The following is a 25,728-nucleotide window of genomic DNA, read 5'->3' on the forward strand; positions in this document are numbered from 1 at the left end:
ATTGTATTTATTAGGGGTTTTTTTGAGCAGCTAGGCCTAATGATGTATGTTTATGATGGTCATCTCAACAAGCATTGCTCTCTTTAAGTCTTACACTTATATGAATACTGGCAAATTTTCTAGTAGTTAAGAATTTAAATAAGCCTAATATTCTTAGTACATTTCTATTTTTTTAACTAAACCATTAAGCAATTATAGTGCATTGTGGTAGCAAACATAAGCATATTATTTTATTAGCCTTTTATTACCTTTGGTTTTAATATAAATGATTATTTAATATTGCTTTATTCACACAGTTTGGAATCTGATTTACTGTATGTATTTATTTATAAGAATTATATTTGCAAATGAAAATATAGTTTAGGTTTTTTAATTTGAGAAATGGGAGACTCAAAACTTTCTATATAATTCATATCATTCCATCTGGAAAGGTAAGTTGGGTTTTTTTTCAGCTGCAACAAAGCAGGGAAAAGAGAGGAAAAAGGAGAGAAAGAGAGAAAGAAAGAGAAAGAAAAAGAAAGAAAAAAGAAAGAAAGAAAGAAAGAAAGAAAGAAGGAAGGAAGGAAGGAAGGAAGGAAGGAAGGAAGGAAGGAAGGAAGGAAGGAAGGAAGGAAGGAAGGAAGGAAGGAAGAGTGGTAGTGTGAACTCATTTTGCTGCTGAAAAAATATTTTTATAGATTCACTATATATTTTTTACTCTTCCTGCTAAAGACTTGGTCACTAAAGTACTATGAGGGTAGAAGAAAGGTAAGTATTCAATAAACAAAGGTGTAAATACGGAAATAAGCATTAGTGCATGTATCAATGATATGTTTTTAAAAATTTAAGGAGCATTACTGGAAAAGGGAGTACAAACCCTCATAACTATCTTTTTCTGGTTTTATTGACATAATTTAACATTCCTGCTTAAAATATTATTAATGCTGTTTTTAACATTTTTAGTATTGAAATTGTGAGGTACAACAAACAGCATTTAACAGGCTTCATACAGTTAACAAAGCATCCCAGAGCAGATTTCTATTTGTTAGAAATGACTGCATTGCTCACTTCAAGTATAAATTTGGTCCTTTCTGTCAAATTACTGCTTTGAAAATTAGATTGTCTTAGTTGTGTTTCTACACAAGACTGATCTATCTTTCATAAGAAAAATACATATGTTAGGATGGCTGTTTCCATATAAGCTAGCAATAAACAACACATATCCTCTTGGAATAACCCTAACTAGTAGCTATAAGGTACAATTCAGGCAGTAAAAACCCCTACATTTAGATGACAGAGATGAAGGAGGAAATTAAATTTCAACAGACATTTTAGGAAGTATCTGCCTAAGACTGCTACAAGAGGAGTCTGAGAATAAAAGGCACTTCCAATTAAAAAGATGTAAAAATCAGAACCTGTGGGACCTTGCAAACAGACAGCTGTAACTTGATCTCATCACACACCAGCAGTTGGTATATCTTCCCTGAGACACGAGAAAATCCCTTGAAATTCCTTTTTGTAAATACCTCTGTCACATGGGGATAAAAAATGCAGCACGAATCCCATGTCTTTGCCATTAATACATTACTAAAAATCTTCTCTTTGCAGAAAAGGTTGCAGTTTGCCAATTTCATAGCATTTCTGACTGCATGTTTGGGAAAGAAAAGAAAGAGATTCAGGTATTCCTAAGAAAGCCTCACTTGACAAAGATTTTGCATGCCAACAAGAATATGAGTACTTTCTGTTCAGTAATTTGCCATATTTAGTAACTCATTCTTCAAAGACTCTTAAGAGTGTTACTACTTAAACAAGGAGGAAGAGAAAATCAAGATAAAACATTAGTGAAGTTTAACTTTACCTTCTCTAGGGAGTTAATTGAAATTCTTAAAATTAGAAGTCATCCTTATTCTTCCAGTATTCTCACTGAAGAGTGTCCTGCACAATCTCTTGGTCACTTGGAAAAATTAAGAGCATTTCTGCTTTCTGTGAGAACGAAGATTTTAAGGCATGCCAGCCAATCTAGCGACTGAAAAACAGACTTCTACAATGTCCTTTTCTGGGCTTAATCTCACTTTTAGATAACATCAAGATGAAATTCCTATTGCATTAATGTTACACTCTTGCTAATATCAAATGAGGTTAGCTAAGTAATTCAACAATCCTGCATCAGCTCAAGGTCTTAATAAGGTGCCATGATTTATTTTGAAGTGTTGCCAAATTGTCATCTCCTCCATCTTTTTTTTGTGTTGGATTGATTACATTAATAACACAACAGTTTGAGTCTAATCTCCAAAATCCTGAACTTTACAAAGCAAACAGTTTGCTGATCCATCAGCATGTATTAATCACACCAATTACTCTGAGGCCAAATACCACGATTACAGTGTGTGGTGCTTACACCATAGAGGCAGAGAATTGATTTGTGTAACCCTTCAAAGAACAAGAGGCTCTTTTGAAAGAGCACCTATGCCTGGAGGCACCTGGTTGGAAATAGCAGGTTTTTAAAATAATCTAAAATGTCTTATACTAGAAAGGCATAAAACAGGCCAAATAAAGTCTCAGATGATTGCAAGTTTTTGTGAATTTATCCTCCTCTGTTGTAGTATAATCAGAACATAATAATTACCCAAAAGTTTTAAATTTATCACTGTGCTCCCTTGAGAAAAATGAACTAAAGGAAAGTTATTAGAGAAAGTGTTTTAGAATTGAAAAGAATTGGAAGAATAGGAGATTAACTACCTATCTACCAGTCTGTCTGTCTCTCTGTCTACTTACCTGTCTAATCTGCAGTGCATTATCCTTCTGTCTACTTACCTTTTTTTCCAAGACCTGTTGAAATCAACAGAGAATTTAGGTCTTCATCTCCTCAAAGTATAAATAGAAAGCTATGAAAATGCTATGAGCTGTATTGTAACCATTAGTTGAAGGCCCATCCAATTTGGAAAAGTGTTTCTGGGCTCTGCCTTTACGAAACATTCTTCCTCATAAGGCCAGACTTTAATGGCACCAGGCTTAAGGCATTAGGAAATAAGATTCTCTCTAGTGCCAACCTTAGAAAAGCTTCAGGTTTTTCTAATAAAGCATATACAGTTTCAGTCATGACTTATGAGACTAATGTTTTAAGCTTGAATAGATTAGAGAACAGGAAAAAAGAATTATGCATATTCATTAAGGACACAGTTTTGTATCTGTTTGGAAAAAGTCCTCTGACTAAGATTTCAGTTTTTAAAGAAAACCATTTTGCAAGTCTTTGTTGCCATTAGAACAGGTCACATCATACAAGTTGGTTATTTAAGTTCTTATTCAACAGATTCTGCTTAAGCAGAAACTTAGCTTTACATGCACACTGCAAAAGATGGTGTTTGATAGAGTGGGACCTGAGGCAGAGGAAGTAAAAATCCAGGTGTCATGGAATTGATTGATAGTAGAAATAAAGACAGAAATGTAAGTCTTATATTTTACCCTGATCATGCTAGTCCACTGTCTTGGAGAATGCTAGTAATATGTAAGGTATAAACACAAATAACTTTGCTAAGAAAAATATTGTAATGATTGCAACAGACATGTAACACTCTTTATAGCTTTTCCAACTACATAAAATGAAATGTTAATGAAAAGTAACATACAAGTATGTAAATAGTTGATAAAGACACATTTCAAAATTGAAATAAACTGAATAATATAATCAGAAATGTGATGGTTATCTAATAGAATGGGAAACAAAGGATAATAAACTACAACTCAAATTTTAAATGAAAAACATGCCGCCCCATTTAATTGTTCTCATTTTTTAAAAAAAAGAAGATATTATTAACATTTTATTGCTGCAGGTATAATCCATATAGACTTGTGAGAAGATAATTCTGACCTTACTAATTTTGCCACTATCTCAATAAATCAATTTTTTTGTGTTTTTTTTTAAATGCTGACTCATATTTCAAATGTGTTATCCCGAATGAGTTTGTAAATAACTCATTTACATCTCTGCCTTTGCTTGCAAAGAGCTCTCCTGAGGCCTCTCCATGAACTATGTCTTTCCTTGTTTTATACTGTGTTTGTTCCCTGGTTTTCTTAGGTGCTGACAATTCATTACCTTCTGATCTCTCATCAGATATCCTTACTAATGAAGACCAGAACCTTTATGGGCAATTCACCTCCTGAAGTTCTGAAACATGCTTTCTACTATTCACTGAACAGTTTAACTAAGTGAAAAGGCAATATCTTTGATTTACCTTTAGTTACTGATGAACAGAACTGCCTTGCAAGAACTTTTGGGAGAAGCTTTCCTGCAGTTTCATAGATATTCTTGTTTTTCTAATAATGACAAACTCATTTAATTAAAAGAGATAACCGGGTTATAATTGCATTAACAGGTATTTACTTATTACTCTGCTTATGCTGTAGTTTCTTGAACATATATACAGCTTCCTAATTAAAATTTATGCAGGCAGCAATAAACATGAAGTATGGATGTTAGTTATTCAGCTTGTTAGCATAACTCTTGTAATAACGTCGTATTTGAAAATTAAAATACAATCTGTTTATAACACATGTGGAAGAGTACATCGACTCCCAGTTAGTATTGTTCAATAAGGGACTTTGAAACACTGCTCTTCTTGTACAAATACAGAAATCATTCCAAGTAATGTGCAATGGAAGGTTATTTAACAGCATAGGGTCAAATTGGTATTGAGCTAATAATAACCAGAATTCATTGTCATAAAATGGTATTTTATATAGGCACAGAAACAATTTTCTGCCTATCTACTTCTTGTGTTTAAACTAATGGTTCTGTAATGTGGCTATGTTTAATAAAAAGAGTGATAAACACTTAGGACTGAACTTCTGACAGCATTAAGCCAGACTCTGGAAATAGTTATGGAAGTATGCAAAATAAGCATTTTATAATTTCTTTATTATATATTCAGAATTTATATGTAGACTTCCAAAATACAAAAATAATATGGGACCGTATCTAAACTAGCCATGGGTTAGGTATGAAAGGACAGATTAAAGCTGATAATTTTAAAAATATAGAGATTAAAATATTTAATTAAGTTTTGTCTGCAGCAAGAGTTTTGAAAGAAAGCAATGAAAAATTAAGAGCAAAAAGCCCATGAAGAACAGTTTAATAAACTAAACATTGAGAAAAATCTCCATTCTACCAGCACTTGCTGAAACAAACCCTTTTCTGTTTTCTGCCATTCTGAGACCAGCCCTAACCACTTCTGCCATACAATGGAAACCAGGAACCTTTTCTAACTTGTGTCCTTCAACATTTTCCTCAGAGGCAATTTAAAAGTAGTACACCCTTTATGCTTCTAGATTTTCATATTATGGGAATTCATAATATTTTTTACTGGCTCTGTATGTAATTTCATTTTATTTATCACCTAAAATAAATTTACTGTGTGCCTTATGATGCCTGTAACACTTTGCTTATTCACTAGTAAGAGGCCAAACACTTTTGCTGTTGTTGAACAGTCTTTGCTGGCATTCTGAATAAACGTCCTACCTTTCTTGCCCCTCCATTTCCTCTTCCCCAGGAATGCAATACTACATTGCAGCCAAATGTTGACAATTTCAAGCTATAAAAGTCCAACTTTGCTTTTCCATCTTTTATCTAAGGCTAAATCCATATTAGTATGGATGCTCTCTCCCTGGGAACATTTTGCTGCTTCTGTAAAATGAATATTAAAATTTAACTTGTAATACTTCTTCATGAGCCTATGAATAAAGTTAATCTTTGTTTCCATTGTCTCTTAGCTCTCTTAGCAGGTCTCTTTGTTGTTTCTTTCCCATTAACAGGAAAAAAAGCTTTTGCCAGATCCCCCTTTACCTTTCCATGGACATTCTATGTGAAAAATTTAATTTCTTTTTTTAATTAACACTCATCAGGTGATGCATTTTTTAATAAGACCTATTTAATGTAAAGTCTTCTAGGGAGATAGTAGACTGCAGACTTTTTCCTAGCTAAGTGTTTTAGCTTCCAGGTAACAAAGGACAGATAGCATATTTTTTTTTTTTTTAATTTAGTTTAGATGACCAGAGGACAGAGACCTTTTTTTTAAGCTAGTTACCCCGAAATATCCTTATAGTCAATGGAGAGATATTGGCACTTCTGGTGTGCAACATGCCTCTTCATAATGAGTATGTCTAAAACAGAGCAAATGAATCATGCCCTGAAAATGCATATTTGTGAAATGATATCCACTGTCGTTGTCAGCACTCTCTTTCCCTCTTTCTCTTCCCACCTATGGGTTAACCTATGATGCACCCTTCTGGTCTTATTCTCTCTAACCTAATGTATATTGACTGTTTGTTTGAAATACAGGGAACATATAGATCCACCTTACTAGACAATCTACAGCCTCATCTGTAGCCCATAACCTAAAAATAGTTACTAGACACTATGAAAAAATGTTTGCAATACATGTGACTGAGAACAGAAATAATTCTGGGTCTCTCACTCCCTTGAGAAGTACTAGCCACTTGTACAAAACCTGAGTGGTGATGCCATCAACAGCCCTGTACTAATGGCAATAGTGAATAGGGCTGTACTGTGCAAGGCAGCACAGTCTTGTCAGCATTTAAGTGCGCTAACCACTACTTCTCAAATCTAACAAGGGACCATCAATAACTGCTGCCACTGACTTCAAAAGGAAGTCGGAAAATGTACTTAAACTGCATATAGAACTAGGAGGCATACTTGGAAAATGTTTGGTGAACTGTTGCCCCTTTGCACAGATATGCCAAGCAGATGGTAGATTCACAGACAAGCAGGATCCCAAATTCCTTTCAAGAGTCATATGTTTACAGGTGCTCACAGAAGTACAGTTTTAGTACAGGAGGAATTTTTTACGTTGAAAGAAGTCGTTCTATGGAATTCCTCTTTAATAAGGGACTTTTTAAACCTCCTCCTCCAGCCCAAACACAGAAATCATTCCAAGTAATGTGGAGTGAAAGGTATTTTGACAATACAGGATCAACTAGTGTTTAACTAATATTAACCAGCTATGTGGTATTCATGGCATCACATGTTAAAGACCTCCTTTTGTTTGTTTTTTTTTCCTCTGGTCATGAAGTCTACTCATACATCTAATTTTCACCTGTAAGACAACTTACCATAGATGTGTGATCAAATCACAGAATTTGCCATTAAAAATTTTGAGACTATCAGGACTATGGAAATAGGAAGTCTGTAAGTACTTTAAATCTGTAGATAAATAAATAAAAAATACATGATTTGATCTGTTATGAAATTCAACCACTATGTTACATGTGGAAATTTGATGAAAAGTGTATTCCTCTTTCACTCCCTCTAGTAGTTTTATGATTGAGTCTGAATAAAGATAGCTGAATATACAGTTGTTCTGAGGTCAAGAGAGTACAGGGATAATAGTTCATATAAATTATATGGATTACACTACTACATTGCAAGGATCAGTGCATTCTTAGGAAATTCTCATTGCTTAACTTTTGCACTTTCACTGCAGATATTGCGTTGACACTGATATACAGGACTTTGGTTAGAGCTTATCTCCCTTAATATGATCATTCTGATAACTTCTATTTCATTTTGACAGCTATTATACAATACAAGGCTAGTGAACCTGATCTTCATTATTTCTTCACTCATTTTCCTTTCTTTAAAGTCCAGAGGGCTGATCGTTCCATTCATTTCAAGGCACCACATAGTAAAAGAGCGGGCAACATCACACAGCACAGTAAACTGCATCAAATATGCAATCCTAGTATTCTGAAAACATCTACTTATTTATTTTGTAGAAAACTATATAAGCCCTGAGTCAACATTTATTCTGTTTAAATCTTTGAATGACAGGTAAGATAAAGGTGTCACACATTATGGTGAGTGATACATCCTGGTCCTACACGCCTTTAATGTACTGAACTGCCATTGAATTCAATGAGATTTCTGTGAAAAAGGAAGGGGTGGGGGGGACGGTTCAGCCTTTTTTTGTCCTTGGTATATAAATATGTGAATGAAATATATACATACATTGTAAGAAAGTTATGAACTTTGATACTGGTAATAAACACATATTTAGAACTTACACTCCATTAGTGACCAGCCAGTTCAAAGGCCCTGATTCCTGTTCTCTTTTCCCTTCCCTTTTTTTTTTCCTTTCTCTCTGTTTGAGCTGTTTAGGCAAATAATAGAAAAGAGTGGCTATACAAAAGCAAATGCATTCAAAAAGCCCTGCAAAAATATATGGGTTACATACTCAAGTTACATGACTGCTAATACATTTAATATATATAATGCAGAGAAATGAGCCTTTCTTTGAACGACAGCCATCTGAAAAGTGCCACTCAGCACTGACATACTGTATGTGCGACATCATGCTTCCTCATGCTTCCTAAAACACTAACTTGAAAGGAAAGCTTTATGTTGCACATTAAAAAAGAACAGAGAATCTGTGTTAGATGTCTTCCTTCTATTCCTTCTGAATAAATAAAAAAAAGAAAAAAACCCACTATGCTAACTTTCTTAAACAGTTTCTATGCAATCCAAAGGCATTGCTCAGGCACATTTAAATCTCTTGACAATAATAGCTGTGATTCTTCAACTATATCAATAGGTAATCACTTTTTACGTTTATCCTCCATTTATGCCATAGCTTAACACAGTTCCAGAAGAATGAGATGTTAATAGTAAGAGTATAAATTACATGACTGAGAAGAAAGTTTCAAGGACAATCAATTTTCATGGTTCGAAGCAACATTCTTTGACTAGTTAGCTCTATGACTCTTTATTTTGTAGCAGTGAGTGGCTAGATGATTAAGGTGGATTTTAGACTATATTTTCCTCCAAAGGATACATGTTTGGGCCTTTTTGAACACTAGTTCTTAACACTGGACTGTGGTTACAAAGTTAAATATTTGATACACTTTGAGGTGAAAAATCCTAATTAGATTAAGTCAGCATGATTGCCACAGATGCCAGTGAAGTCAATATATTATTTCTTTTATGTATTTCTTTATAAAATAATTGGGTTTACGACTATTATGTTATGTTAGTACATTTATGAATTAAATTAACTGATGTTGACGCAATCCAACTTTAATAGCATAGAATAATATAATCCATAATTTGTGTTTTTCTTGGAATCCCATATTCAAATATTTTACTAAATTGTGATATTGTAATTGAATTTATTTTTACATCTCTCCTAATTTACAAAAAAATAACAGGAATTTCATATACATTTCATTTGTGTGCTCTTAAAATATTATTAAAAATGGCAGATATTAGGGAAAGTTACAAAAAAAAATTAAGAAACATCCTGTAAACTGTAATGACTGGACTTCGCTGGACATCCTTCCCTGTATCTTCGCTACCTTTGGTAGCCACAAGTGAATTCATATTTGAGGGGTCAAGCGTTCTTATTTGAACTACAAGTGTCCATGCAACAGACACATACAACAGCCAGATTGTGTTAGCTGCATTTAAATATTTTTTCATGTTTTGGCAAAAATAACAGCCAATTCAGGCCAAGACACATGCCAGCTGTATGTGTTCCCATGTCCCCTTCTCTAGCACCATTGCTGCCTCTAGCTGGCCTGTGTTTCATGCACCCTGTGACACTTCATCAGGACACCATTTCCTTGGACACACAGATGGCTGTGCCATCCTTATCCACATCCTGGCCAGTTATGTGGACTGGCTTCTCTAAATTGTATTTCAGTTGCAGGCTCCTGTGTGATGTATGCCTCAGTGAATGCACTGAGCTGCATGACCAGAGACACTTGCTGACAACACAGATGAGAAATAAAATAAAGAAGGGGAAGTTTGGTTCAGACCATCCATTCTGCACAGGCTGAGGCTCAGTACACGGTGATGTGGAGAGCCCACAAAATCCTGAGACTGTTTTTAGGCTTTGCTGCCATACACCAACATACACATCCTTGCTGGACAGTTGCCTGTTCATTCACACAAAGAGTTTTACCCTGTCTTGCCAGTGCTGGAAGACAACCATCTCAGCTTGCTGCTTCAGTCACAATGTCCTTGAGATAGCCTTCCAAGATTGTCATGGAACAGTGTGGATATTGAAGATCTGTTTGCAGTCTTACAAATGATTTCATACTGCTTTTACAAAGCCAGAAGTGTTCCATTCAGACCAAGGGTAAGCAAGAAGCAAGAGGTAGGAATGTATCTTGTGGGTGTTGTTTTAGGAGCACAATATTCCTAAGAAATGATTATGCCTGTGCTTGCACTCCTTCTGCCATGAGCACAGAACAGAGACGACCAGGCATGCTCTGCTCAGGCAGCAAAGGCCCTGGCAATGACACAGCTAGCTTCTACTGAAGTACTTATACGTTTGTGTATTTGGTGACTTGTTCCACTGTGCTGGTTTTGTCTGGAATAGAGTTAATTTTCTTCACAGTAGCTAGTATGAGGCTGTGTTTTGGATTTGTGCTGGAAACAGTGTTGATAATACAGGGGTGTTTTAGTCATTGCCAAGCAGCACTTACACAGAGTCAAGGCCTTTTCTGCTTCTCACACCACCCCACCAGCGAGTAGGCTGGGGGTGCACAAGAAGTTGGGAGGGGACACAGCCGGGACAGCTGACCCCAACTGACCAAAGGGATATCCCATACCATATGATGTCATGTTCAGCATATAAAGCCAGGGGAAGAAGGAGGAATGAGGGGACATTTAGAGTGATGGTGCTTGTCTTCCCAAGTAACCGTTATGCGTGATGGAGCCCTGCTTTCCTGGAGATGACTGAACACCTGCCTGCTGATGGGAAGTAGTGAACGAATTCCTTGTTTTGTTTTGCTTGCCTGCACGGCTTTTGCTTTACCTATTAAACTGTCTTTATTTCAGCCCACAAGTTTTCTCAGTTTTACTCTTCTGATTTTCTTCCCCATCCCACCGGTGGGGAGTGAGCAAGTGGCTGTGTGGTACTTAGTTGCCAGCTGTGGTTAAATCACGACAGCCACATCAGTAAAAAGTAAGAATCACAGAAAAGAAAAGTAGGTCTGGAAATACCTCTATAGGCAGATCAATTATACCTCTGTCACTCTTTATGGATGTTTCTGAAGAATCCAATGATGGTGACTCCACAACCTCCTGAGATAATCCATTTCATCCTGTCACTACCCTTACCTTCATAAACATGTGCTAGTCTAAATCTTTCTTTCTGCAGTTTCACCCAGCTATTTTTTACCTTGCATTTGTGCCAAATGAATTTAATCATGCTTTTTCTTCATCCTGTCATTTTAAATTCTAATCTCATCCTCCAGCCTGCCTGACATGCTTCTCATCATGTCGTTTGAAAATTTAGGAGATATACCTTTTATTGCTTTATCCAAGTTATTAGACAGATAGATAAACAGATTATTGAATACTAAACATCTTTTGTAAATAATAGTTTGAATGAACTGTGCCTGGAGCTCAGTAGGAAGCGGGTGTATTGTGAAGTTCAGTGTGTGAGATCAAACATGGGAGGAGAAAAACAATCAGAAGAGACATGCTCTTCTGGTCTTCTGTTTGTATTTGCCAAACATGGAGTTCTTATCTCATTATTGCTTGATCAAAGCATACATGTGCAAAGTATGCATTCCCTAGCTCAGGTATGGTCCTTCCATATACCACCCACATACATGCATGTACGGTTTAGATTATTATAGTTGTGTTAGTGTAGACAAAAGCATGGTGGGAGAAAACTGGAGGGATCTAGGATCTGGCAGACCACTTCCCAGAGACAAACTACAGTCTTAGTTTAATTACTTGTCAATAGCCTTGGACTCAGAAGTTCTTCAGAGGTGCCTCAGACATAGATGTTTGAATTTCCAACTCCTTCTACTGTAGAGATGAGGTCTACACAGTTCAAAAAGAGTCATGATTTACCTGGGAGCTGGTAGACATTTCCCTCCCACAGATCTCATGGTTAAATGTGATGTGATTCACAGGATAGTCAAATTAGGTCCCAAGTCTGCAATTTTGTAGACTTGCATTTATTAAACTTCTTGTATGGGTCGCATCCTAGGCTATGGCTTTGCATTGCTGTTTAGAAAATTTTCCAGAACAAAGGCTTTGCACTGAAGCATATTCTGTCTGACTACTCGTGGCATGTCTTTAGCACTTCATATAGCTTTTTTCTGGAACCCGGTTATATTGCATGAAGGGCTACCGCAGAAGGATTTTACATCTTGTGGCCAACAGATTTATCTAACGAGACAGTGGCCTCAGCACAGTGTGTGGCAGGTTGGCGTTAAAGTGCAAGGATGAAGATACAAGGTCTACTGAAATGTCATTGCAAGTCAGTCAAGTCAGAGCCAACCCTACAACCTCCATCCTGCCTGGAGGTGTGGAGTCAAATTTCATTCCCGGAACCTTTCATACCAGGGGAGCGAGTGAGTAAGTCCCAAAGTTTTCAACATGTATATGCAGACTCATAGAAAATGAAGCTAACTGAGAAGTCAGGATTTGAATGCAGTCTTGATATGAACTTAACATGACTCATGCATATCAGCAACATTGCATATGTAAAATAATAACTATCTCCTTTAAACTGGCATATACTAAAATAAGAACTGTAATTGTTCCGATATATATTATGGATGTATTTTCTATTAAGAATGATATAGCAGTTTTATAAAAATTATGTTTGATAAAATTTTATTTTGATTATTCATTTTGGTAGTTTAGACAGTGCATGTTTCCTTCATACTGAATTGACACATAGACTGCCCTTTCAATTTTTTTTTTTTTTTGATTTGTACATAAAGTATGGCTCATTTTTAGTATTATAGTGGTAAGGATTTTCCTTTTTTTCCCCAAAACTTTAGCTCTCACCAGAAGGAAAGTCAGAAAACACCACTATAGTTAAATTAACTGGCTGGCATACCTCTGAGAAAAGAAAAAAAAAAAAAAAAAACCAACAACAACAAAAAAAAAAACCAACAAAAAAAAAAACCCACCCTACAAAAACCAGTTTTGGAGTGCCTTATTATGAATTCCTTACCCTTCCAGAACATTTTAAAGTATTTTCAATTTACAGGTTCATTGATGACAGATTACTTCATTAACTATATTTTCTTCCACTCTTCTTTTTTTTTTTTTTTTTTTTTTTTTAATGTCCCTGCTGTGAATGGCATGGGGGAAACAAAGTGCTATATTGTCATCCTTGGAATTTTGGAAGATTAGCACTGTTTACAGAAAATAAAATCAATATTCTCTTTAATCATCCCGTGCTTGAACTGGCTTTTTATACAGCTTTTCAGTTGCTGAACGGCAAAGCCTTAAGCTGTGAGAACACACTCATTCTAACAGTGAGTGTATCTGTACAGTATATAATGCCTCTAAGAAATAGCTAAGGCAGTGTTATGACATGTTTCTGAATACAGTACAATTTCCTCACACTACAAAAGTATTGAGATACATGCTTTCATCGTGTGGAAAGTACAGATTAGGCATGTAAGAAATGATAAGATGAACTTTGGGCTCACCTTTTGAAAAGAAGCTTTATGTGATTGAATACCTGCCACAGAGTCAGAGTTATAGTATTTGGCATCCTAGGTGAAAGGGACAGCCAACATTCTCCTTAGTGCTGCTGCTGCCAAAAGATGCTTCCCTTAAGTTACAATAGTGAAGATAAAAACTGAAGTCAGGATATTTTCAGAACTGGTCATTAACTGCTGTTGCTTGAGTGTGGATGCTTTTCCTCAGACAATGAGAGTATTCGGAAACAGAGACACACAAAGCTGAGAATACGCTTTTCTAAATACGAGCCAAAACAAAAATCAAGTAATGTAAGCCAAAATTAGCAAGGAAAGTATAAGGTTGAAAAGTTGTATCTCAGAGAATTTCATTAAAGCAAAGGACTAAAAGACTAGTGAAGTCAGTGTGAGCATTATTATTTACTTTAGAGACGGTTGGATCAAGTCCTAATGCCTTGGTTCTGGTAAGGGAAAGAGAAGGAGAGAGCAATGAGGGTGAAGTGAATTAAAGACTGAGATATGAGATAAAAAAGTTTTGCTGCAAGAAATGCCTATAGATTTAGAACTTGAACCTAAGATAATTTTTCTTCCGATTTATGCTGCAGGACCTAACACATGAAGTGCTGTAGCACTTTACTACCTTCTGGGCAATTTGTTTCCCAATTCCAGGATATTTTAGCATCATGAGGCATTAAAATATACATATATAAGTTCTGCAACCTTTTAAAGTCCTCCTATCCCCTGTGGAGAAATACTGTAAATATCCTTGACAACTGTAATAACTGGACATTGTTAGAGTGATGCTAACAGAGGGGGTTAACAGCTTGTGCGTGTACAAAATGCTTGAAGTCAGACAGAAAGCCATTATTATGACCTTGTGCTGACCACATTCTATGAAGTGTTACATGATCAGGGACAGGGAAGTTGCTTAATGGAAGTTATATAGTAGCTAGATGTATCCTTGTCACACTTCATCTAAACTGATACATTGCAATGGTCCGCACTGCTCAGACCTGGCAATTACTGTCCAATTCCAATCTATTCCACACTGCCACTATAATGAAAAATAATTAGGAGCCTGAAAATGAGTTTTCACATGAAATGGTTTCAGTGCTTGGACACAATCGCCTTTGGCAGATGGCTTTGGGTTTGCTTTAATATAATAAAGACAGTTAATCATCTCTAAAGAGTGCACAGAATGAATAAACTTTTAACACTACTTTCTCCTCTGAAACTCTCATATTGATCAAATGTTTAATACTGAAGAGTTCATGTTTCTATGGGTGAGTGTTCTTAAATATCTACTACCCGGGGATCTGTGCACGTTCTGATACACCCTGGAGAAGAACCAGATTAACCCAGGGGACAATTTATTGATACTGGAGCTTAGAAACTAGTATCAAAGAAAAAAAAAATTACTCTCTCAAATATGGTAAAAGTACAGATCTTTGGAATGTTTTCATGAACTCTAAGAAATTATAGCTTACTTGAATTGCAGGAAATAATATGACATAATAGTAGTAAGGTTACTGATAACTTTCAGAAAATATGTGTGCCTATTTTAGTCAGCACAGAAATTCATAAGAGTTGGAAACATTTCATCTGACTTCAGTCGTCTACAGCACAGTTGTTAGTCACTTTAGGCTCCCTTTGTAGCCAAGGTAGAGAAATAGGCACATTTAAAGTGCAATTGGTATGACCTGTATAAGATGCCTACTTTTGGTTGAGATGAATTACACCCCAGAAGGCACATCAATTTCTCTTCCTTGACTATACAGGTAGCCCAAAGCAATTAGCTCAGATATAGACATCAATAGTGCTTAAAGTTAGATTCAATAAATCTGCCTTGAATAACTGTTTGATTTTCATTAAACTATTTGCTAGGTTTCATAACAGTTTTGTGTATTTGTGTTTAGTATACAAGTTAAGAAACACTGAATGATGTTTCATACATATGTTATAAATTACACAGCACAACAATCTGAATACAGAAGGATGGATAAAAGCTTTTCCATTGCATCCAATGAACTCTGAATTATACACTTAAGCAGTAGTACTAGAAAACAGAGATACTGTTCTCCTGATAAGCAAAAAAAAAAAAAAAAAAAAAAAAAAGAGTAGACCATTCTTTTCCTGAAGAACTTAAATAAACAAGACAAAAACATGGTGAAAGTTATATGACATGTTAGCAGATGAAGATAACAACGACTACTAGCTGTGTAGTTTTTGATTATTTTTTGTGGAGGAGGGATTAACTAAATGGAAAGAGATGTGGAAAGAGATGTATGTCACTAGGAAAGTTATGTTGTATTCCAGTAGGCTAATTAATACAGAACACAAGAAACATTTAATACATGGTTTTAGATGGAAAAGCTTTACAACGAAAAACAATGGGAAACAAAAATACCTCTTTTCAGCTGAATTATTAAGGGAAATTCTAAATTGTCTCTTACAGAATTAGCAGTCATCAGTGCTCTAGGTGTTTCTTTTGCTTTTATATTATTGCTTTGTTTATTCAGTTTTGACAACTTTTAACCTGTTTTTAGCTACTTCACCTTCACCTTTTGGCATCTTTTTACCTCCTCACTAGTTCTATGGATATCATTCTTCTCTGATACAAAGTTAGCGTTTTGAGGTTGTCTCATTCCAATAGATTTTTTTGTAATTCCAGTTTAAAATTGCCAAGTGAGATGGGGATTATAAGTAGAAATAATGACTAAATCAAATACCTTGATTGCATATTTCCGTTTAATTCTAAACCCCATAATTATCAATCAAGCAGATTTATCAGAATACTTATTCTGGAGGAATGTTGAATGAAAATTATAAGTGGCTTGAAGACTGAAGAATGTAGTTCATATAACAGTTCAGTTTTAATCTTATTTCTAGCACATTCAGCAATATTGACTATCAACCCAACTTCATGTCATAGAAATCTTTTGCATACCTTTTTTCTATACAGTCTGAAGGCATTCATAAGTCTGACACGCTGATCCTTTCCCTTTGATGTTTTTTTCTAATTGTGGAGCTCGCTGCTCTCTACAAGATTGTATGGACTTTAATGGCTAACATAAGGTATAGCACAAAAGTGCTTTGTTGTTAAGCTTATACCCCTCCAGCATCCTTTGACAGTGAGTTCTGCGGATAATAATGTGCTATTCAAATCAATGCTTTCTTTTGTTTGTTCTGGACACATGAAATGATAGCTTTCATGAAGACCCAGCTACAACCAGACAGAGGCTACTCAAACATATTTAGAGCAAGGTTTTCATGGCTACTGTAATAAACATAATCAACAAAAATTACAATTAATTTAGTATCATGAGCCAGACATGTCTGAAACTACTCTGTTGCTACGTATGCAAGTTCCTTAGTAAAATTGACCCTGTATTTAGAAAACAGAAACAAAGAGATATAGTCACATTAGTGTCATCAGTACAAGAGTGCTCGTGAAAGGTACCCACAATAGTGCTGTATGAATCCCATGGAAGACAACAGCAGGGTACGTCCCTATAAAGTCAATTTCATAATCAAGACGAAAGGACCTCACACAACACTGACATCAGTGGCAATTTTTCCACTACAGGATGCATCTAGTGCTTAATCGTCTTCTCTATGACCAATTTCCCTGTGAATTTGTGTCATTTCAGATGCGACACAAGTCCTGCATGTGATAACTATAGTATATTAAGTATATATTTGTTCACTAAGTATGTAGGATGGCAATTTTTTCTTGACTGCCACATAAAATAGCATGCAAATAACTAGCTAACAGACACTAGCAGCTTTAAAAGAAAATGTGTAAAACTTTAAGATATGCTGAATATATAGGAACTAAAATGTCCCATAAGTTCACTTTCTTTCACCATATGCATAAATCCCTTTAAATCTTATCGGCTTGCATGCATAGCCACTGAGAGAAGAATTTATACCTCAATGTTTCAGAGGACATCACTTGACTGATTTTATTCTTAAACATGCATGTCAGCTTTAAACATTTTATAATTAAGGTATATATGCCTACTTAAGTTTAAATATGACATGATGCCTTTAGTATTAGAAATAGAGGTTTATTTGTCTGTCATAATAATACTTCAGCTACTCTGTTACAGTTAAGATGAACATAACAAAGTACTAAAACCATTGTTTTCCATGTCAAATTTTAAAGTGTTCACACAGAGCATATGATGGTGGTTAATTTTCCAGTAGAGCTGCACTCCTCTTCAACCATTATTGTCACTGCCAAATGCGATACGTGCTTCTTTATTTTATTAATACATTTCCTCTTTAAACCAATTGAGAGAAAGGAAAAGGGAAAACTTTTTAGATTGAACTGGGTCACAATGTCCATCACTTTCCCAAAATCTTGCCCTATTATTTATGAATTCAATAATATACAGAGTAAAGCCTGTTACGCATCTTTATGAATGCTACATACATTTCTGAATAATGTCAAGAATATTAAAAGTAGCCAAGCTATGCATTATGTTTTCATTAACAATTTAAGTTAAAATGGAAAATCCTTGGATTTTTCCCTCCATCATCATGTCTGGAATTGAAAATTATAGTTGCGTTTGAAGAAGTCAAACATAACTTGCTCGTGTTGTCACTTCACATATAGTTTGCCTATACAACACCACATGCCAGGAACTCTTACTGGCACATGTAGTAATGTGATATAATTGCTAAAATGTCAAATTCCATGCTTACAATCAATTTCACAATCAGATTTTGAGCAAGCATAATTTTTAGAGCTACAAATCATTTCTGCTTGGTACTTACATCTGACTGATGTCTAATTTCAGATTACAGAAGAAAATATTGAGCATTTGTAATATTGATTTAAGGGAAAAATAAGGAATTGTTCTGACTAACTAGATAATTGCATGTTAGAAATGTACTTTTTCTCTGTGTGTTGTTTTTCAACATCTTACTAACCAATGACTAATTATTTCAATTGTTACTGTCACTTCACTATAGCTTTTATTTTTTTTATTATTATGGTTTATGAAAGCATAGTATACATTTCAAGATGCAATTACACATTCTCATTTTATTTACTTTACTCCAAGTATTTTTCAGTAGAGTAAGTAAATGTTTTAGATACTTAACCTAGACAGAATTGTTATAGTGTATATTTCTTTCTTGCTGTAATATTACCTGCAATCTATTTTACAATGCATGTTTTTATTGTTAAGAATTTGTAGTATGAAATAAACATTTAGCATGGAATTCATGTTATCTAATCTTAGAAGTCTATATTGCTTACATTTGAAGAAGTTGTTCAGACTGTTTTATAGACAAAGCTATGGAATTAAGTAGTTGTGAGGTGCTTTCCCTGAAATATATATGTAGATCAGATTGTGGAGTGCATCAAATGTCTCCCTCCCTCCACTAATTATGAAGTGTCTAAGCAGCTAGTTTACATTTAGATTTAGATGTGATAGACTCAGATAAATCTATCAGGTCAGATAAATCTCACCCAGAGTCTTAAATCCTTTTATAAACAGGAGAAAGATCATACACAGATGAATGTACATACATGTGCATGTGCATGTGCATGCGAGTGAGAGTGTTTGTTGTGTGTATGAATCTTAGCTTCTTGTCTATTATTATGCATTCAGTACAGCTTTTAATTACATGATCACATGCTATTTTTGCATAGGAACCTTCTTCATTCAAGGCACAGATGGATATGTGGATATTGCTCACTTAATGAAAAGTGTTCAATATTTTCTTTTGTTTTCTTGATGCTGAATATGCAGGCCCAAACTTGATTCACTGCATATTTACTACAAAACCTGTTCCAGAGGCAGAATTGCTCATTTGTTCTCCTGTGGCAGTCCTCACTGCAATATCCATATTAACACAGACATGAAGGAATGCAGACCCCCCCGGTCCCACAGGCTAATTGTCAGACCCACACAGTTGGTTCCTGTCTCTCAGCTCCTGTAGTAGCACTAACATCCCTCTGACATGTGCAAGGTGATGCTATGGCTTTTCCCCAACTTCCAGCCAGATCCGTGTTTTGCCAGTCAGCTCTGTGGGGTCACACAGTAAGAGTAGCCATGGCACCTGCACGTCGGTCGGGCAGGACCAGCTAGAGCAGCTCTGTGCTTAGTTCAGAGAAGCCTTGTAGATGATACGCTCACCAGATGTCACTGCCGATGATGTGATATGAACAGTCCCCATCTCATGCTCCTGGGTACCAGAAGCATCTCCTGAGCAATGGCAAACCATGAAACTGCCTCATGCATCACAGGCAAAGGCCCTTAATGCATGGATACATTTTCACAATATTCTCTAGTGAGGAGGACATTTTTATGCTTCATGAGTTGAGGAAAAGAGAGGAAGGAGAGGAATAGCCTGTACAATAATGTAGTAAATCAGATGAGGTGTTTAGGATTTTTTTTCAGAATATGTGCAGTATTTCAAAATATCATACAGCTTTCGTGTGTTTATAAATTCTACCACATGATGAGACAAGGACTATATAACCAGTAACTGTCTGTGAGAAGTTCAGCTTAATTAAATTGCTCATAATTATGTAAAGACAATGTAAAGTCAGGGTACAGATATTCTGACTTGTTTTTGGAGCTTCATAGTATTTTGAGGGGATGGGAGAGGAGGATGGGTTTTGTGTACAATTTCCACTTAGAAAAAATGGCAAACTGGAAAAGCAGAATGCTCGTCATGCAGTGCTATCTGACAGATTGGCTGGAAGCTTTGGATGGACGTCGCAGACCTCTGACACTCCATGTAATGGAGTAAGTGATAGCTGCAGGTGGGAATAGTTCCCTATATCGATGCCAGCACTGCAGGAGTCTGTGACACTTTGCTGAACATATTTCATAGATGTTTGCTGAGAGTAGGGCAATGCTAAGTTTTTCAATTTAGGGTGCCATTCTAGACTGTTCCTGAGCATTTACTTCTGTAAGAATATATTATCTTGTCATGTCTCTGGAAGACTTAACACTTTCTTCTCCCTCTCTACCAGCCTGTCATGGTCCCAGTGCCATTTCTTCTCCACAGTAGCTCCTGACTTAGTTACAGTCTTCTCTTTATGTACTTCTAGACTCCACCTTTTTGAGTTTATTGGTGTATGTGTTATGTTTTCAATCTCATTGCTACAACTTTATTTCCTCCCCATACTACCAGTCTCAGCTGTCTTATTTAGCCATTATCATTTTCACTTTGAAATTTAAGCCCTTTCCTAAACTTTTCCCTTAGCCAGCTACAGTTCTTTACTCACAAACTCTTAATCCCTTTGGTCTCTCCATCTTTCATCCATTTCATCTTCTTTGTTCACTCTCAGTCTACCTGTTCAGTTCCAGCCTTCCTGCTGGTATCCCTGTTTCCTCACATCACCTGATGGTTCAGCCCTGATATCCTTCCATTGCTTCCCATGTCAGGCTTTTTGCCTAGTAATCCAGGCTGGTATTCAGCCAATGCCAAGAGGGATTCAGTTTAGGACTAACTTCTTCAGGGACTAGCAGAATATTTTAGGGACATTCAGGCACATCTAAATATTTATTTGCAGGTAACTGAATTGAGTCCCTGATGAACCTTAGGATGAACTACATTACTCTCTCTTCTGCATTGACTTTATTGACTAGATCTCCCTTGTTTATGGTAGTCTTATAGATAGAGGGTCATCCTTGGATGTGAGGGTATCAAGCCCTAGGGATTTTGCCAGTCCTTCTGGACTGGACAGTAGAGCCACTGCTCTACTGTAACTCTTATGGCATGTCTGGTAACCTTTAGTGGTTACCCAAAGGTATCTGACATAGTTCTGGATGCCATTTAGATTGCTGAATACTATTGCTGAACTTAGGAGTTGATTTCTACCCTCCCTGCCTCTCCCAGCCATGGCTCAGCCCTTGTTCAGTGCAAGCAACTAAACTTTTAACAAAGTTCCAAGAAACGACTTTGAACTACTGAAAACAGGATATTGCATGTATTATACTATGGCCTGCCAGGTAATTAATAAAATTTGGTGTACTGGGTCTGGTTGAGATGGAGTATGTGAGGTCTAAGGCTGCTTGGACTCAGTCTCATTCATTTTATGAGATAGGTATCTCTTTGCCACAGGAAGCTTATTCACCTCAACACAGTGTCAAGAAACAAAACCAGGCATTTTCCTCGCTTGCCGTTGTCAAGCCTGATATGCCCGTGGTTCTGTTCTGAACTAAGCCCTGTCCTTCTTCTCCTGACTAGGTCAAAACTGCTTCTTTAGCTGTCTGCTGGCTTTACCAAGTGATGTTTTTCCTTTCTAGCATGCATAGCATGATGAATACCCTGCATTTACCAACAGGCCTACAGAAACCTACAAAACACCTTGCTTACACCACATTCCTTAAAGAGGTGTTTTTTTGGTTTTTTGGCTTTTTCCCCATTTAACAGAAAGGTGACTCAAAAACCTGTTGGTCTTACCAGCACTGTGATTGCCTATCAAAGAAGCCTTCTGATGGCCGTGATAGCTCTCATGAAAAGCAGCATATACCTCAAAGAAAAAAATCTACATTCAGATACCAAGTTATACAGTGCCTTTATTCAGTATGGCATTTAAGCAAATACACTGAAGTGTTGAAAGTTTTACCTTTTGCTTAACTACTTTCCTAAATTTTAGTCTAAACTGGGTAATATGTCTTATGGATTATATGGTTAATGGATTAAATCTCTTACTATGATTATAGTAGGGTTTGTGGGTTCCTTCCTACAAAGAGGTGGGTTACTTGGCCAAAACCAATGAAATGGGAAAATGCCTGAACTGTCACACTAAAATCATAATAGTCACATATTCAGAGTGCAATTGTCTAGTAGAACTGTATTTATCATACATGAAAGACTTCCATAAAAAAATGTAATCCTGAACTTTGCCAAAAATACAAAAAAAAAAAAGAATTAAGATGAAAATTTTAGATTTTTCTCAAAAGTCTGCTGTCTAAGGCTGAGATAGAAGCAATTTGACTTTCAAGAAACCACATAGGTACTCAAAAGACATCTTTTTCTTACAAAGACTTCAAGACCAATGGCATACTCCTTCCAATGTGTCAATAAATGAAAGCCAGAAAAGTCAGTATTTTTTTTCCTGGACATATATGGGAGATATATTTTAAAATTGTACATCTATTAAGGGGTTTGTTGAACTGACTCAGAATATTCAGCACCTTTTAAGATCAAGCTATGAATTGTACCAATGTCGACCTTTAAAAATGCTTTTAGGTTACGAACACAAAATGGTTTTGGTTTTTTTTTTTAAATACATCTCAGACAGGACTTGATTCCAGCTGAATGATATCAAGATCTTTTTTAGACTGTATGTTTTAGTCTCAGTGGATGTCTATCAAATGGACATGTTGGTCTATGTATCAAAGCTATTTGCTCTGATGATCTGACTACTGGGTATTTTCTCATTGTAATAGCTTGTTCTGCTGGAATTGCTCAATATGTTGTAATAACATACTAAATGCTCATTGGAACAGCATATTGAGCCTGCATCATTTGAATCATAGCTGAGAGCCTTAGTTACTACGTTGTCAATCTCACTCTTTTGCATTTAATGAATATCTAACTATGTATTTGCAGACCAACAGCATAGCCTAGTGGTTAGGTTTCTGGAGAAGACAAGGACCCATGTTCAACTGTATGACGCAAATCAGACAGAGGAGGGAAAGCAGATTGTGTCACATAAATTAAAGCTGAAAAACTCTTGTCAAGAACAGGTTTACTGTTTACTGAAAAGGGTTGGGTTTGGGTTTTTTTTCAGGGTTTTTTTTTCCCTCTTTTTTTTGTTCCATCAGCATTTCTGTCCCAATAAATAAATTCATTTCTGACCAGTTTTCTGGTTGAAATAATGTAGCATATGTTGTCTACTGATTTTATTTTTTTTAAGCCTTTTCCTTTCATACAGGCCCTTTAAGGCCTTATTTTAAAAGAACACATTAAGAACAGAGATTTCATCCAAAAAGTAAAACAAATGGAGGCTGACAGGGCTGAAGTGTGGAATGTTTCTACATGTCAAAAAGAAACTGGCCCATTTCTTTTTCAAAGTTCGCCCTTCTGTCTTCATAGATCATAAACTTTTTCTTAGCTTTTGAGAAAAGTGTTCAGTCAAGCTTTAGAACGATAGATATATGGGTCTTGTGGTTAGGTCTGTGGTTCCATTTCACATCACAAATTTCTGGAATTCCTTAAAAATAAATTACAAGTTGCTATTGTTGGCAAAGTGTTCTATGATAATAGTTATTGATAACAGTATATCAGAGTCATGAGAAGATATCACAGACAATTTACAAAATATTTCTGGCTATTCAAATAAAGTATTAGTCATAACAAGATATATTTGGCCCTGGGAAATCCAAATGCATGCCTTGCCTGGAGTTGCCTTACGTTGTATATACTTATAATTATATTGCACAATCTTTAGCACTTCCAGTGAAACTTACTTCTTCAAATGACAAACATGTGGCAGATTAGTAAGTATATTTACATGACAGCATGTACAATTAGGTTCTTTAATTCAACACATGGAAGTTTGAAAATAAGTTAGTGCACAGCACTTTTGACTGTGGTCAATATGTTTCAGGTTTTTTATGCAATTGTAGCTGCTAACAAAAAGACAAAATCTCTTTCTAGTCTCCTCTAAAAATTCCCCTTTTTTGTGAAACTGGAGTGGTTTGTGGGAATATTTCAATTTTGATAGAAAATATCCAACATATTACCTGTAGAAGTCCAGATAAACTGATGGATCACTCCCATTACTCATGAAAGCTCTAGCCACTAAGTTGCTCAATATCCTGAGACACCTTAATTCCTGCTTTTATATCTATTAATTTTTAATTCAAAATCTTTACATCGCATATTGAAAGAAAATATTAAAATGCACTTTTAAAAAAAAAAATTTAGAGCATTTAGGTTTTGTTTTCTTGCCAGCCTATCAGCAGTTTTCACTGACACAGTTAAATCTAAGACTAAGGCCATAAGTACAAAAAATTCTTGCTAGCAAATAGCCTTGTAAAGCTTCAGATTTTCAGGTCACATACCAAATGAACCCTCTGGATATCACCTACATTCCTGAAGTTACAGAGTTAGTTTTATTTCTTCAGTTCTATTGCATATTCAAATATTTCCCCTACAACTGTAAACTCTACAGCAGCATTTGTCATGACAAATGTCTCAGTTCTGAGGTCTAATCTCCATCTTATGCTAGTTTCTCTGCTTCTATCTGTTGTGGTATAAGCAACAGATCATACATTTATTTCCTATAGGGCTCAAGAATAAGTTTTGGGGTTTTTTTTTTGTTTGTTTGGGTTTTCTTTGTTTTAATAGTCTGCTCTATTACCATAAAAACACCCTGCTGCAAGCCCATGGTAAGTGACTCCCTGAGGACTTACTGCATGGAGACATGTGTCCCATAAACACAACTGTTCTGTGTCACCCCAGAATAACTTCTAGTGCTGGATAAGATACACTTTCAATATCATTATCAAGCTTTACACTGTTTTGGGCATAAATTGCAGTTGTAGGTATATGCACATTGAACAATACTTGAAATAACTTTATTAATAGAGAAGAGAAGAAAAAAAAAGCAGCAAGAGGGTGCTTGATAACTTTCCAAAAATAGATTAAAAAAGTTATTAGAGGGAGTCCTATTTCTTATTCATTCTATTGAGCTTAGAAAACTAATTCACTCCAAAAAGCATTAGCTTACTGGGTTGTGAATGCTTTCCTATTTTTTTGTGTCAATGTTATGTTTGTGTTATAGAGAACATGCAAACACATTTCATAGACTCATAGAATCATAGAATCATAGAATCATAGAATCATTTAGGTTGGAAAAGACCTTTAAGATCATCAAGTCCAACTGTAAACCAAACACTACTAAGTCTACCACTAAACCATGTCCCTAAGCACCTCATCTACAGGTTTATAAAATACCTCCAGGGATGGTGACTGGGCAGCCTGTTCGAATGCTTGACAACCCTTTTGGAGAAGAAATTTTTCCTAATATCCAATCTAAACCTCGTCGCCCTTCTCTGGACATGCTCCAGCTCCTCAATGTCTTTCCTGTAGTGAGGAGGCCAAAACTGAACACAGGATTCGAGGTGCGGCCTCACCAGTGCCGAGTACAGGGGCACAATCACCTCCCTGCTCCTGCTGGCCACACTATTTCTGATACAGGCCAGGATGTTGTTGGCCTTCTTGGCCACCTGGGCACACTGCTGGCTCATCTTCAGCCAGCTGTCAATCAACACCCCCAGGTCCTTTTCTGCCAGG

Source organism: Gavia stellata, chromosome 2 (assembly GCF_030936135.1).
Source record: "Gavia stellata isolate bGavSte3 chromosome 2, bGavSte3.hap2, whole genome shotgun sequence".
NCBI lineage: Eukaryota > Metazoa > Chordata > Aves > Gaviiformes > Gaviidae > Gavia > Gavia stellata.